The sequence below is a fragment of the Natrix helvetica genome, assembly GCF_964273705.1.
Source record: "Natrix helvetica genome assembly, chromosome: 5".
NCBI classification, from domain to species: domain Eukaryota; kingdom Metazoa; phylum Chordata; class Lepidosauria; order Squamata; family Natricidae; genus Natrix; species Natrix helvetica.
In genome coordinates, this window is record NC_138551.1 from 1,638,073 (window position 1) to 1,645,494 (window position 7,422).

The following is a 7,422-nucleotide window of genomic DNA, read 5'->3' on the forward strand; positions in this document are numbered from 1 at the left end:
TGACAGCTTGCTTAGTGCCCATCTGAGGTTTTGCCCCCCCCTCCGGAGCCATGGGATGGCATGTCAGGCGCTGGGCAACTGGCCTCCACCAGTGGGGTGCAGATTGTTGACCCCAGGTCTGGCCTTCTTGGCGGCCTCTGGGAAAAGGGATTTTTGCAGCTTGGTGTAAAGATTTTATTTATTTCTCTCTCACTCAGATAGCCCACCACTCCCCTCTGGGGAAATTAACCCATGGTGGGTTACCTGTGTCCCCTCCCCAAGCTGTGGGGTTCTTGAGGTCTCTGAGGTTGGCTGTTTTCTTGCAGACATTTCATGGCCCAAAGAGGGAACATCATCAGTGCTAGAAGGGAAGAGGAGGAGGAGGAGGAGGAACTATGAGCTCCTGGGTTGTTTTCTTGCAGACGTTTCATGGCCCAAAGAGGGAAGATCATCAGTGCTAGAAGGGAAGAGGAGGAGGAGGAGGAGGAACTATGAGCTCCTGGGTTGTTTTCTTGCAGACGTTTCATGGCCCAAAGAGGGAAGATCATCAGTGCTAGAAGGGAAGAGGAGGAGGAGGAGGAGGAGGAGGAGGAGGAGGAGGAGGAGGAGGAACTATGATCTCCTGGGTTGTTTTCTTGCAGACGTTTCATGGCCCAAAGAGGGAACATCATCAGTGCTAGAAGGGAGGAGGAGGAGGAGGAGGAGGAGGAGGAGGAGGAACTATGAGCTCCTGGGTTGTTTTCTTGCAGACATTTCATGGCCCAAAGAGGGAACATCATCAGTGCTAGAAGGGAGGAGGAGGAGGAGGAGGAGGAGGAGGAGGAGGAGGAGGAGGAGGAGGAGGAGGAGGAGGAGGAGGAGGAGGAACTATGAGCTCCTGGGTTGTTTTCTTGCAGACGTTTCATGGCCCAAAGAGGGAACATCATCAGTGCTAGAAGGGAGGAGGAGGAGGAGGAGGAGGAGGAGGAGGAGGAGGAGGAGGAGGAGGAGGAGGAGGAGGAGGAACTATGAGCTCCTGGGTTGTTTTCTTGCAGACGTTTCATGGCCCAAAGAGGGAACATCATCAGTGCTAGAAGGGAAGAGGAGGAGGAGGACTGTGGGGTCCTTGCTGGTCTCTGAGCTTGGTTGTTTTCTTGCAGACATTTCATGACCCAACTAGGTAACGTCATCAGTGCTAGAAGGGAGGAGGAGGAGGAGAAGGAAGAAAAGGAATCTGGGGTCCTTGGTTGTTTGGTTGTTTCCTTGCAGATATTTCATTAACGATCCTCAGTGCTAGAAGGGAGAGGGTATGTGGAGAGGAGGAGGAGGAGGAGAAGGGGGAGGACTTTGGTGTCCTCCCTGAGTTTAAACAAACCACTGCAGTTGTTAAGTGCGTCATGTGGTCATTAAACAAATCCAGCTTCCCCCTAACTTTGCTCGTCACGAGCCCTCCCTGGGAAAGTCTCATATGGCGGTCACACAACCCCGGGACACTGAAACCGCCATAAATCCATTTGCAAAGTCCCCAAGTTTCTATCACGTGACCGTGTGTGTCTGTGTATGTGCTGCAATGGTCACAAGTATGAGGACTGGTTGCAAGTTGCTTTTTTCCAGAGCTCTTGTAACTTTGGATAGCTGCTAAACGAATCGTTTGCAAATCAAGGAATCCGGTCTGCTGAATTGGGGCAGGAGGTAAATTGCCCTGATCAATCACATCCCTAAACTATCCTGTCAATTTCCTTGCTAACAGGGAAGTTTTTGAGACCTTAAGTAAGTAATATACACCAGTTTGCAGTGAACATTTCAATAACAGGAGCCAGCCAATGCAAAGTTTATTCCAACATGGTTAGATAATCTGGGTTTTTAAAGGAGCTGCGTAACCAAGGCAACTAAAATAAATTCAGAGGGAAGGACACTCTGATCCATAGGCATTTATTCATTGCATTTTTTAAAAGCTAACAATAACCTGTGTGTTTCCCTCTCCCTTTGAGAAAACAATATTTCTGAAATAATACAAGATGCGGACGCCTGAGGAAGGAACAAGAATCCTGGATCGGCATTCCCAAAAAATTGACATCGCATGCTAATTCTTTTGTTGCAAAACAATTGCTTGAGAGAGGGAAAGTTTGAAGTCATGTCGAGGGAAACACGGTGGCAGAGTTCACACGTAAAAGACAGACCCAGGTTAATAAAACCCATCTGCTGAGTTTTCATCATTCAATGTGCAAACAGATTCATTTTTTTACATAGAAATAGCCGAGTTGGAAGGGGCCTTGGAGGTCTTCTAGTCCAACCCCCTGCATAGGCAGGAAACCCTACACCGTTCTAGACAAATGGCTATCCAACATTTTTTTTTATTTTTTATTTTAACTTTTTGAATAGACACAAACAAACAAGACACAACAAACACCATAAAAACATATTACATTACAAATTATTAAAAGTGTGTAAATTGGTTACAAAGAACTTTCATGTACCCCTTCCACAGTCATCACCTATAATCCATATCAAATTATATATTTTACATCAAATATATTTATATATATATATATATTACTATCATCATACCTCATCCTTCATATGACTATAGTTGTTTTAACATCCTTTTATAACAAATATTCCAAAATTCAAAGCAAAATCTCATAATAGCATTCCATTGTCTATTTTCTTTTTTTTCTTTTTTTTTATTAAAAGAGTTTTATACAAACAAATTTCCCCCTTTTCACCCCCCCGCCATACAATATAAATCTCATATAGATGCTATGCCCCCCCAACCCCCCCCAAGAATTTTCTCATTCAAATATTATACTATACACTTTGTAAAGTCCATTGTCTATTTTCAATATCTTCCAACAACATTCTATCTTTGTGAAACGTTCTAAATAAAAATTAATTATGTTTGATAACAAAGTTTCTAAACCTCCTTTCTTAATCACTGTTTACAATTTATATCCAATTCAATATTATAGGTTTTCATACATAACAAAATTTCTAAACTTCCTTTCATGGTCACCATTTAAAAATTTATACCAAATTTTCTCTTGTCAAACCAATACATAAGTATACATTATATCATTATCAATTATCAATCTAGCTACATCCGTTATCACTTCATTTTTAACATAATGCTCTAATTTAGCTACTATTTTGTTAATAGTTTTCATGTCTCAACCTCTGTCTTTCCAGTAGTAGTACAGTCTTATTTCTTTTGCCTTATGTGGGATTAATGTTCTGGTTATTTCCTTAATCAACTTTGTGGACTTCTCTTCACACCTTGTTGCTTGTTGCATGTCTTATAAATTCTCCAAACCCTCCATCAGCTTCTTTAATCAGCTTATCTTTGGTTATCAGTAGTGCTTTTGTCAAAGTTCCTCTCCTTAAATCTATCAATTCTTCTCTTTTTTCTCCTTCTATACCTTGAAATCTGGGGTAGAGCTCCTTTCCATCTCTCTTCCCTTTCCATGTTCCATTCTATCCATTTCCAACCACGCTCAGATCACTGTCAATATCCACAGTTATCTTGCCTCTGTTCATTTTCCCCTTGGGTTTTTGAGACTCTAACCTCCACTTTTTCCATTTGCTGGCTATCTTCAATTTCATCAAATTTTGCTGTAGTACCATCCAATGTTCCCTCTAATTTTTTTTCAGTGTGAGCAGAAAAGTATAGTGTTTGAGCGGCACATTTTCATGCCTGAGCAGCACCTGAATTTTTTTCACAGGTGTCATCTAAGACAACAACGAAATCTGTATTATTTGAAACTCAAAGTTAAGTTTATTCAAGGTACCCGCTTAATTAAAAGTGTTATATAGTATCACTTAACAACGCTCCTGCTTAGCAACCAAAATGTTGGGTCAGAAACTCTGACATTGAAGCATGTAAGTCCTAAAGCTGTCAAGTTGCAAGATCCTGGCACCACTAACCCTTTAGGAAAAAAAAACCCAGGGTCTTCAAACCTGACAGCTTGAAGACTTGTGGACTTCAACTCCCAGAATTCCTCCTCCAGTCATGTTGGCTCAGGAACTCTGGCACTGAAGCATGCAAGACTTAAAGCTGTCAAGTTGCAAGATCCTGGCACCACTAACCCTTTAGAAAAAAAAACGCACTGGTCTTCAAACCTGACAGCTTGAAGACTTGTGGACTTCAACTCCCAGAATCCCATCTCCAGTCATGTTGCGGCGACATCATCTGTGTGGATCTGCTCCATCTTCAGTTTTTTTCACAGAGGGCAGGGCTGCTGCTGCTGATGCCAACGAGCCCCTGCGGCCCTGCCGCCACCAGAATAGCAGCTGCCTCCTCTTCCTCCTCTTCCTCCAATAGCACCACCACATTTGCTGCCCGGCGCTGCGGCTGAGGTGAAGCCAAAGCTCCCGCTGGCGCCCCCCCACCTGTGGCGGCGGCGGCAGCGCGTCCCCCTCCACTCGGAGCACCTGAGCTGGGCACCGCGTTACCCCTGCCGCCGCCTCCTCCTCCGCCGTGCTTTTGAGAAGCCATGAGGCCTTTTCCCCCCTGCTCCTGCCCCCTCCGCCGCCTTCCTACTGGCTCCCGCGGCCTCATGGCTCCTCAAAAGCAGAGCAGAGGAGGAGGGGGCAGGGGTAACATGGGGCTCAGCTCAGGTGCTCCGAACGGAGAGGGAGACGCCGCTGCCATGGGCGGGGCGCCGGCGGGAGCTTTGCCGGCTTCACCTCGGCCGCAGCATTGGGCAGCAAATGTGGTGGTGCTGTTAGAGGAGGAGGAGGCGGCAGCAGATATTCCGGTAGCGGCAGGGGCTTTGGGGTTAACTTTAGCCACAGCGCCGGGCGCAAGCATCTAGGATTGGCCGCCCACAAAGGACCTCCCCGGGCTTGCTTTCCTGAACTCAGTTGCCCCGCGCTCATCAAAACAAGTCCGGGGAGGTCCTTTGCGGGCGGCCAGTTCTAGCCGCCTGCAAAGGACCTCCCCAGCCTCCGGCGCCTGTGACAGTACAAAACACTGCGCGGCAGTTTGAAACTGCTGCGCGGTGTTTTCTTGCCACCTGCGCGGCCGCGCAGCCACGCACCTTAGAGGGAACAGTGGTACCATCTATATTTTCCAATTTCTTCTCAGTTCTCCCTGATGTTTCTAATAATTTTTGAATTTCAAACATAATCTGTTGTAATGTTATGTTTCTTCTTGGTATTGTGTCATTGTCCAGTTTATAAACACTGCCACTCTAGTTGGAAACAAAGCTTTGTTTTTCACTTCTCTCCCACTGCCAAAGAGACATCCAAAGGGCACCTGCATAAACAACCCATCTTATCTCTTTGCAAGCTAAAACCTTTGAAGTGCTAGGTCAAAATGATCAAAGAAAAGAAAGAGAAAAATATTTCCAGAACTCAGCCTCCAACCTCCAAGTGGCAGTGTAACTTCTTTTCCCTCTGACATTACTGCTCTCTTTATATTCCTTTTCTATCCTCTTTATATTCCAAGCTTAAAAGAAACAAGGCTCTTAAATGGAACAAAATAAAAAGAAAAAAGCCCCATCCAAGCCAGTTTTGTGGGGGGGGAAAGATTTAATCCATAGGTTAAAAAAAAAGTAGAAGAAGAAAAGCCAATACTTTCACTTTAAAAAGTAGGAAGTGTTTGCAAAACTTCCATCCATAGAAGACAATTTTAAAAAAGGATAGCTCACTGTCCAAAATAGCTTAAATTTGCTGCTTATTTTCTTTTCTTTTCTTTACAAGTTTAATTTGGTTTTAATCTTTTTTTGGGCAGTCTCTTTTGTAAAAATAAAATTTCCTAACCAGATGGACACACTTTCTATTTCCGCTTTCCTCCGGTTGAGGAGCTGTCCCGACTTCAGCAGCTTGGGGCCGCACTTCTATCGGTGGCTAGAAGAGATTCTCTTGGATCAATCAGGGACTTTGCGATGTCCCTGAGATCCGCAAGACGTACTCTTCCCTGTCACCATCTCTTCGGGATGGTTTAGGTCCAGATGGACCACCCAGCGGTAAAAGTATCAGCTGTGATCTTAGAGCTCCGAGATCACACATCCGTATCGTTGCGATGTCAGCTCCTTCTCCCAACATCTCCTTAAAGACTTCCAGTGTTGGGGTGTCCACAACTTCTGGAGGCAACTTCTGTTCCACTGATTAATTGTTCTAACTGTCAGGAAATTTCTCCTCAGTTCTAAGTTGCTCCTCTCCTTGATTAGTTTCCACCCATTGCTTCTTGTTCTGCCCTCAGGTGCCTTGGAGAATAGTTTGACTCCCTCTTCTTTGTGGCAACCCCTGAGATATTGGAAGACTACTATCGTGTCTCCCCTAGTCCTTCTTTCTCTTAAGCTAGACATGCCCAGTTCCTGCAACCGTTCGTCATATGTTTTAACCTCCAGTCCCCTAATCCTCTTTGTTGCTCTTCTAAGAACCTGACTCTTTTCCCCATTGAATTTCATTTTATTAGATAGTGCCCAATGTTCAAGTTTGTCAAGATCCTTCTGTATCTTAAGCCTGTCTTCTGGAGTGTCGGCTATTCCTGCCAGCTTGGTGTCATCTGCAAATTTGATGAGTTCCCCATCTATCCCCTCGTCCAAGTCATTGATGAAGATGTTGATTATGGTTGAATGCAGTGTTTGTCAAGTGTGGCCCTTTTAAGAGGGGTGGACTTCAACTCCCAGAATTCCCCAGCCAGCGCATGTGCTGGCTGGGGAATTCTGGGAGTTGAAGTCCATCCCTCTTAAAGGGCCATGCTTGACAAACACTGCCTTAACGGGATAACTGATCCTCACAACAGAACAAACCACGAACAAGCCAGCTTCATTTTCATTCAAGTTTGTGCATTGGGTGGATCTCACCAACTCCCATTTCCCAATGTCTGTGCCAAGAAAGGTCCTAAAACAGAGCAAAGCTCACCACAAATGTCTCATTTAGCGACATAAATTTGGGACTCCTTGTGGTCGTAAGTTGTGGACTACCTGTCACTGCGAGAATAAACCCTGTGGAATATTCCACAGCTGGGATTCTCTCTCAGCCTCCGAGGTCAATTTCAGATACACACACAAACCAATACAAATAAATTTGCATATTTCTCATTTTTCTCATTTCATCATTGAGGTCTTTGAACTCTGGGGCTGGAGAACAAGACTCCTGCATTGAGTCCCTTGGACTGCAAGGCCATCCAACTGGTCAGTCCTAGAGGAGATCAACCCTGGCTGCTCTTTAGAAGGCCAGACCCTGAAGAGGAAACCTGGAAGAACATTGTCTATGGGGTTGCAATGGGTTGGACATGACTTCACAACTCACAACAATAGGAAACTCAAAGACTTTGGCCACCTAATGAGAAGAAAGAAGCATTCCCTGGAGAAGAGCCTCATGCTATGAACGATGGAGGGCAAAAGGAGAAGAAGGGGATGACAGAGAAGGGGGTTGCTGGATGGAGTCACCGAAGCATTCAGCATGAGCTTCAATGGACTCCAGAGGATGGTAGAGGACAGGAAGGCCTGGAGGAAC